The sequence below is a fragment of the Eumetopias jubatus genome, unplaced genomic scaffold, assembly GCF_037043125.1.
Source record: "Eumetopias jubatus isolate StellerSeaLion01/CBP00866 unplaced genomic scaffold, mEumJub1_p1.0 scaffold_13, whole genome shotgun sequence".
Taxonomy (NCBI): domain Eukaryota; kingdom Metazoa; phylum Chordata; class Mammalia; order Carnivora; family Otariidae; genus Eumetopias; species Eumetopias jubatus.
The window spans coordinates 14,676,216-14,685,568 of record NW_028274819.1 but is presented as its reverse complement, the minus strand read 5'-3'; the positions used below and the strand labels follow the sequence as shown (position 1 = coordinate 14,685,568).

Genomic DNA, 9,353 nt, shown 5'->3' with positions numbered 1-9,353 from the left:
AACAGTAAAACAACTTGGTGAGAAAAACTCATGTTCTTTGATATTAAGAAGACTTTAGTGGTTGGGTTTATATGCCTGTTAGAATTCTTTTGGTAAAATCTACTTTATGCTCTTATATTGATTCCTTCTAATTTCGCGGGTGTTAGGTTTCTCTTGAATCATACCAATTATAATGATATGTTTATAATATTTATTATTATAATTAGAGCATAGATGACCCAAATTAAAGATGATTATATTTATGTGGCAGAAGTAGAGAGTGTATGTAGTAGATAATAGTGAATTTTAAAATATTAATTACTAAAATAATAAATGAGATAATCCAAAAGTGGATATTTAGGCATTGAAACAGAAATATTTATGTCACAGATATGAATCATGAATTCCTTTTTTGGATAAGGAAAAACTAGTCATCAAAAAGTCACTGGTTGACAGAGATTTAAGGATAAAGGAGAAGGGGTGAATAGGTGGAGCATGGGACATTTTTGGGAAGGGAAACTAATCTGTATGATACTGTAATGGTGGATACGTGACATAATGCATATGACAACACCAAGAGTAAATCCTCATGTCAGCTACAGACTTCAGGAATATTGTACCAATATTGGTTTGGTTTACCAGTGGTAACAAATATACCACCCCACTGCAAGATGTCAGAAAACAGAAATTGTGAGGGGCAAAGCATGCATAAGGAAAATCACTGTACGTTTTGTGTAATGTTTCTGCAAAGCTAAATCTGCTATAAAAAATAAAATTTATTTAAAAAACATATTCATGGGAATGTGCCATTCAGCCATTACAGTGCTTAAAATATTTTATTTGAATTTTTACACAAATTTAGTATATAAGTACACCTTTTGATTTATGTTTTGATGTCCCCAAATCCTTTACAGTTTATGCTGGTATGCTATACTAATCTCATTAATGAATATAAAATTTTATATTTTCTGTGTGTAACTTTTTAAACATTGAGGTAGTCTAGTGTTGCAATCATGAATTTGGATGCTGTTACACCTCATGAAGAATGTGCAGTGAAAGGCATTAGCTACATTTCACAGGATAGTCTTTAATACTTTTAAGTTGATGTGTTCTTCTCTTTTTCTTTTTCAAACATTGTCAACATTTTTACATCAATAAACACAGAGGTGGATATAATTTTTGCAAATAGTTTATCTCAAATAATAGCAAAATATGCTTGGGTTTTCCTATTAAAATATCTAGATGTGTCTTAGATTCTGATATGGAGTAATTCTATAATCTACATCTTCAAATCCTCAGGCAGGATTTTCTGTAGTAAAAATGACTGTCATCTAAAAAGTTCTTGTCACAAGAAAATAATTTGTAAGTATATGTGATGACGGATGTTAGCTAGATTTTTTGCAGACTATTTTGCAATACTTTATGTTGTATACAAGAAAATAATATAATATTATACATCATTTATATCTTAATTTAAAAAAAGACAATGATCTCAACTTATGAAACATGACAGCCAGAGTAAGAAGCCCATGGTGATTTCTGTGAAAGTTGTTGATTTTATAGAATACTAAAGTCTCGTTAACTTGGAATGTGTGTTTAGATTTGTACCAGAAAACATCACTAACCCGTCAATATTGTGTGCAGATAATAATTTTGATATGTTCTAAAAGAGAAATTCACGTTATTAAGAAAGCATGATAATGAAAACAAATAATATCCACTCTTCAAAAGAGGACTTTAAAATGAATCTGTTGTTTAATTATCTGAACTTTTATTTCATTTTTAGAGACAGCTTTCTTTGGTCCAGCTAAGTAATGAAACATTATAGAACATGCCTAGGAGAAAAGTTTTAATCTGGCAACAATTTTGTTTCTTTGTGAATAACCACTGAGACAATCTGCCCACTTCCTCTCTGCTCTAACAGCTCTGGTTAATTTCACCTTCCTCATTATTTTTTCTGCTCTGTCTACCTGTTTGTATGGTGCCTCCAGACAGATTGTAACTCTTGTATTTTACTTACATATTCTAAAACGCTTTCCCTATTTTTACCCTCTTCCTTTTAACAAAATCCTGCTACCTAGCATCTTCTCTATAATGGCATTTGCTGTGTTTCTTAAGCAACCTTTAGTTAAATCCTATCAAGCATGCAGAAAAAGCCTTTCTTAAACTTTGTTTCTGTAGAAAATCTTTTTCAGATGTCTCTTCTTCATTCCACTTACAAGTTTTGATATGTTGTCATGGCATAGTATATATTTTTAATTAATAAACTTTATTTTTTAAAGCAGCTTTAGGTTCACAGCAAAACTGAGCAGAAAGTACAAAGATTTCCCATAATACCACTTCCCCCCCCCACACCATCACCAGAGTGATACATCTGTTACCATCAAAGGAACCTACACTTACACATCATTATCTCCCCAAATATACTTTTCATTAGGCTTCACACTTGATGTAGTGCATTTTACAAGTTTTGATATTTATAACGACATGTATCCACAACTGTAATAACACACAGAAGTGATTCCTGCTCTAAAAATCCTCTGTGGTCTGCCTATTCATTCTACACTTCTCACTAACCCTTGGCAAACACTGATGTTTTCCATGTCTCCATTGTTTTGCCTTTTTAGGATTCATATAGTTCCAATCACAAAATAGGCAGCCTTTTCAGATTGGCTTCTTTCACTTAGTAATACATATTTAAGTTTCCTGCATATCATCTTGTGACTTGATAGCTCATTTCTTCTTAGTGCTGAATAATAGTCCATTGTCAGATAAATCACAATTTATTTATCTATTCACCTGTGGAGGGACCTCTTGGTTGCTTCCGAGGTCTGGCAATTATGAATAAAACAGCTATAAACATCCATATGCAGCCCAAATGTGCTTGCAAAATATAATTTTGTTTGCTTTTAGTGTTAGACCCTGTCTTAATCTGTGTTTTGCTGGGCCTTTATTTTATTTTGTTCTCTTTGTAGCAGACAAGGTCCTTGGTTCTGGATCCAATAACTTTCCACTTACTTACCAATTTTTACTTTATCAAATTTATTGTTCAGTCCCTGAGGTTTTATGGAAATGTTTTATATTCTGGATAATAAGTGCAATAACAAGTAATTATGTTTTTAGCATCCTCAATTATTGATTCTTACTCTGTGTTAACTAGGCACTACTATTATTTTTAATATGAATTCAGGAGAACTAATCACCAGGAGCCACTTTAAAACAGGTTCTACTATACGGATTTCTCTGTTGCACAGCTGATTTCTGAATGCCACTAGAAGATATATAAGTGAATGTTCTATCATAAAGATACTCATGATGATGTAAAGTCATTATTTTAATTTTATATTTCTTCACTAGTGCAGAATGTGTATCTCTATGAGGACTGACATATAAGCCCAGGATTTTTAATAGAATAATTATTAAAATTGTTTTGCCTTTATAATTCCATGATTGGATAGTGTTGCCTTATTTGCTTTGGCCCAGACAGTTTTTTTCTTCAGGTAACCCTAACCACACCTCCTTAATACTCCATAAAATTAAGTTTTCAATTAATTTTTTAAATTTCTTTCTAACTCCTCTTTGTTTCATGTATTCCATTCACAATAGCAATGGAATATAAAGTCTATGAAATATTTCTTAGCTCCTTTAGTTACATCAAACCCAGTTTTTTTCAATAAAGTTGCTTAGGCATACGCTTCCTCAAATTAATTGCATGCTTCCTTTGAAAATAATGTTTGACACCAAACTTTTCTAATGGCATTTTTCATCTCTCTATTTCTCAGTGTATAGATTGAGGGATTGAACATAGGAGCAATGATGGTATAAAATAGAGCAAATACTTTGTCCTCAGGGAAAGTGGCTGGAGGTCGAAGGTAGGCAAAGACTGAAGGCCAAAAAATAAGATGACCCCAGTGATATGAGACCCACAGGTGGGTGTCTTCCCTCAGCTGAGTGATGTCTTAGACTAAACAATATAATGACATAAGAAACAAACAAGACAACAAAGGTAACTAAGGCGACCATACCTGAATTGGCAACCACAAGGACCCCAGTGATGTAGATATCAGTGCAGGCAACTTTTAGCAAAGGGAAGATATCACAAAAGTAGTGATCAATTTCATTAGGACCACAAAATGGCAATTGGATTGTCATCAATAACTGAGGAAAAGAATGGAGAGCCCCACCAGCCCAAGCAGCTAAGACCAGGAGATTGATTACACCTTGTCCTGTCCATGATAAGCATGTAGTGGAGAGGTCTGCAAATAGCAACATAGCGATCAAAGGCCATGACCGTAAGGATAAAGACCTCAATACTCCCAAAGAAGTGCATAGCAAAGACTTGTAACATGCAATTACCATAGGTGATGGTTTTTGTCCCCCCTAGTAGGTCACCAATTAATTTGGGTGTAATGCTAGAAGTATAGCAGATGTCCATAGAGGATAAATGGCGGAGGAAATAGTACATCAGTTGGTGAAACAGAGGGCTGCATCGAATGGAGATAAGGATCAGAAGGTTTCCTGCCAACAGGGCAACATAAGATAATAAGAAGAGCACAAAGCCAAATATTTGAATGTTCTGGTCATACGAAAGTCCTAGAAGTATGAATTCTGAGATGTTTCTCTGCCTCTCCATATACTTGAATGTGCTGTTTTTACACACAAATGAGTATGTATTTGAAGAAAAGAAACAGAAATTTGGTGACAACTTAACAGTATCAACACAATGATATAAAATATACTAAGTGTAGATTGACATGAATATCATATTAATATTAATTATTCTTGATTTCTTAAAAAAGGAGTTTTAACATTTTTTATTGTCTTTGATTCTATAGAAGCACTGTGGAATAATTTTATAATGGGAATAATGGGAATGGTTATGGATGTTACTCAATTTTATTGGTAATGATTTTTAAATATTTAAATGTTGTTTTGAAAATTCAAAATTATTCATTATTATTAATTACATTACTTAGATAAGAAAGAAGATTTATAAAAATTGTCCCAAGTCAAAAAATGCTTTGTTGTATGTACCTTAAATGTGTGTGGCTAATACTTGAGGTCAACTTTCCTATTTTCAATATTTTCTGATCAAATTCCATGAATTATCTGGGATTGAATCCTCAGGAAATGCAAATGTACCAGCCTGAACTGCTAAAGGTTAATTTGTATAAAGCAAACTCTTCTTTTGCCATGTGACCAAACATTGTCAATTTGTCATGCTAAACCAATGGAATCACTGTTATTTTAAAAAGCAAAGAATGGGGAAAAAGTATACAGTAAAATAAAAAATATGAATTCATGACTGATATTGTGGAGAGAAATTAGGAATTTCATTCACTTCTCTTACTTACTTTTCATGTGTTAAAGAGAATTTTTAAAATGTAAATACTGTCATTGAAGATTGTGATGACAATCCTTAAAGGATAGATAAAATCATTAAATTGCTCAAGTATGTTTGAATCGGGCATATGTCATGGCTCTTGCCAAAAATGTCATGTGTTTTAGATACAATCTAAGGAACCAAAATCAATAAAAGGGGATGATACAGAAAATAACGTTAGTCAAACTTAGTGGTCAGGTAGCACTCAGTGATATATGTTGACACAAAATAAATGAAACATTCATGTATTTGCATCTTTTGTGTAAAATTTGTGTAAAATACATGATGTGTAAATCACAGGATGTGTAAATTTAAGACATTATTTAATTGGTACAAAATGAATTAAGAATAGAGAGAATGCACTTCAAGGAGTTATATTCCTCATTGATGAGGGATTATCTGTTCCCAGTAGGTTTGAACAGCTAATGCACTTTCTATATTTCTCTGGATCTGATCAGACAATAATATCTAGGCCCCCAGATGTCTATTTTTAAAAAACCCAGAATGCTTTTGTGCCAAAATTATATAGAAACCATCAACTCTACTCAAAATTAATATATACGTGTTTAAAGTCCTAAGGACTATTATATATAAATACATATGTGTGTACATATACATGTAGTATATATCTCTATATATCTTATATACAGAGATAGTAAACAGAGGCATTTAGAAAATGGTCCATACTGTAGGAGAGCAATTCTTTTTTAAATTCATATTCAAAATTCTAACATAACAAAGGAATGATTTTTAGTGTGTTCCTACTTTTTGTGGGAATAATGATGAGTTACAGAGTATTCAGCAGTTAACATTAACTAAAGAGTATTGAAAAGATTTAAGGAGGTGGGGTTCGTTGACTATTTTCTATTCATTGCAGGTGATGCTGATTCTTTGTTAATGAGGTGGAGATAATGTTGATTTTTCCAAGTAGAGTTATTTACCTAAAACAATTTGGTTTAAAAAAGAGAAACTGAGTGTTACTGGAGTGGTTGGGGGTGGGAGGGATGGGGTGGCTGGGTGATAGACATTGGGGAGGGTATGTGCTACGGTGAGCGCTGTGAATTGTGTAAGACTGTTGAATCACAGTTCTGTACTTCTGAAACAAATAACGCAACATATTTTAAGAAAAAAGAAAAAGAAGAAGATAACAGGAGAGGAAGAAAAGGGGAGTATGTCAGAGGGGGAGACGAACCATGAGAGGTGATGGACTCTGAAAAACAAACTGAGGGTTCTAGAGGGGAGGGGGGTAGGGGGATGGGTTAGCCTGGTGATGGGTATTGAGGAGGGCACGTTCTGCATGGAGCACTGGGTGTTATGAACAAACAATGAATCATGGAACACTGCACCAAAAACTAATGATGTAATATATGGTGATTAACATAACAATAAAAAATTAAAAAAAAAGAATTACTATATAAGACTGCAAACAATTTAAAAGCAGAATTCACTTGACTAATCCAAAACTCTGATTTTAAAAATGAGAAACTCAGGGCGCCTGGGTGGCTCAGTTGGTTAAGTGACTGCCTTCGGCTCAGGTCATGATCCTGGAGTCCCGGGATCGAGTCCCACATCGGGCTCCCTGCTCAGCAGGAAGTCTGCTTCTCCCTCTGACCCTCTTCCTTCTCGTGCTCTCTATCTCTCATTCTCTCTCTCTCAAATAAATAAATAAAATCTTTAAAAAAAATTTTTTTTAAAAAATGAGAAACTCAGATCAAGAGAATCTAAGCATTTCTCAAGATGGGGAAATAATACACAGTGAATGTCTGGAAACAGAAATCCTGATTCCCCCTCAATTTGGGACTAATTTCATGGAAGGGACCTGAGTAGGATGATAATGGGTGTCATGAGGAAAGCATGAAAAGACTATTCTGAATCCTCATTTGAGTAGAAAAGAAAATGCAAGATGATGGGTGAACAGACACCCAGTATGTCTATTTGAGTATTTATGGAAATAAAGATTTATGGACTATTTAACATAAATGTTACAGGGAATTCTCTTGTTCTAAATCATTTTAAATAATTTTCCTTCAGTTTTACAAACATGTAAATTGCTTAAATCAGGATTCTTCCTTATTTCTAGACCATCATTGGCATTGAATCCACAATAGTGCTACATATCTATCTCACCCGGTAACCTGAGGGAACATTATACATGATCACTGCAGAGAGCAGATGTAAAAGGGAAAAAGAGAGGGGAATTATTGTCATAAAAACATTTTGATGGCAGAGATATTACGGACCCTTCAGGTAAAAACTGAAATTACAGTTGAGGCATAAAGAACATCAGGCAACCACTGAACAAGTGGTTAGAACATTAGCAACACAGGAAGAGGCAGAAACATTGAGGTGTCTTAAAGAAACTGACCAGTGCAATCCTTGAGCGAATTGCTTCATCTCTTTAAACTTCATCTTACTCCTTTTACAATTAAGAGATCATTACAAAATTCAGAATTTTAATGATGAATGCATGATGTAATATGAAATAGCCAGAGACTTGTGTGATTCAGGACTGATTAGTATAGAAACACAGAAAGTGTCATGCACACACACACACAAGGTAGTGGAAAAATAAAGAAAAAAATATTCATAACATGGATTTCATAACTGATCAGGTAAATTTTAATTTCAACAATCTGTTGAGGAAAATATTTAGGTTAGCTGGATGGCAGATTGGTCCTCTTAGGGAATGTTTAACCCTAATCCTTAGCCTGATTTTTTTGCACTATAAAAATATAGTTAAATGATTACTTCTCCAGTAAAACTAAATCAGAATTCTGAGTGCACTTTTGGTTAAACTATCAGTCTAAGAATAGAGGCTCTTAGGTTTAAATTAAAGCTTCCATCATGGGTGCCTGGGTGGTTCAGTCAGTTAAGCGGCTGCTCTTGGCTCAGGTCATGTTCTCAGGGTCCTGGAATCAAGCCCAGCATCCTGCTACCTCTTTAGCAGGGAGTCTGCTTCTCCCTCTCCCAAGGTCTCCCCCTGCCATTCGTGCTCTCTCTCTCTCTCTCTCAAATATATAAAAAGCTAAATAAATCCTCCATCACACTTTCGTATTTTCCCTTAGTGTAATAGAATAGAATGATATAAACTTACCTCAGTTGACTCAGATGAAACTATTCTATCCTAGGATGACAAGTGTTTTGAATATAGGAAATTTTTCATTATTGTACAGATCAAGCATAAACATGGCTATTTCTTTTTTTTTAAATTTTCTTATTGTTATGTTACTCACCATACATTACATAATTAGTTTTTGAGGTAGTGTTCCATGATTCATTGTTTGTGCATAACACCCAGTGCTCCACGCAGAATGTGCCCTCTTCAATACCCATCACCAGGCTAACCCATCCCCCCACCCCCCTCCCCTCTAAAACCCTCAGTTTCTTTTTCAGAGTCCATCGTCTCTCATGGTTCGTCTCCCCCTCCGACTTACTCCCCTTCATTCTTCCCCTCCTGCTATCTTCTCCTTCTTTTTTTTTTCTTAACATATATTGCATTGTTTCAGAAGTACAGATCTGTGACTCAACAGTCTTGCACAATTCACAGCGCTCACCATAGCACATACTCTCCCCAATGCCTATCACCCAGCCACCCCATCCCTCCCACCCCCCACCACTCCAGCAACCCTCAGTTTGTTTCCTGAGATTAAGAATTCCTCATATCAGTGAGGTCATATGATACATGTCTTTCTCAGATTGACTTATTGCACTCAGCATAACACCCTCCAGTTCCATCCATGTCATTGCAAATGGCAAGATCTCATTCTTTTTGATGGCTGTATAATATTCCATTGTGTATATATACCATTTCTTCTTTATCCATTCATCTGTCGATGGACATCTTGGCTCTTTCCACAGTTTGGCTATTGTGGACATTGCTGCTATAAACATCGGGGTACACGTACCCCTTCGGGTCCCTACATTTGTATCTTTGGGGTAAATACCCAGTAGTGCAATTGCTGTATCAAATGGTAGCTCTATTTTCAACTAT

The 9,353-nt window shown here is 34.7% G+C and overlaps 1 pseudogene; it reads right to left on the bottom strand.

The window, feature by feature from the left end:
* Positions 1–3,683: 3,683 nt before the first annotated feature.
* LOC114215391 (olfactory receptor 4P4-like) lies at positions 3,684–4,612 on the bottom strand (annotated as a pseudogene).
* Between the last annotated feature and the right edge of the window lie 4,741 nt (positions 4,613–9,353).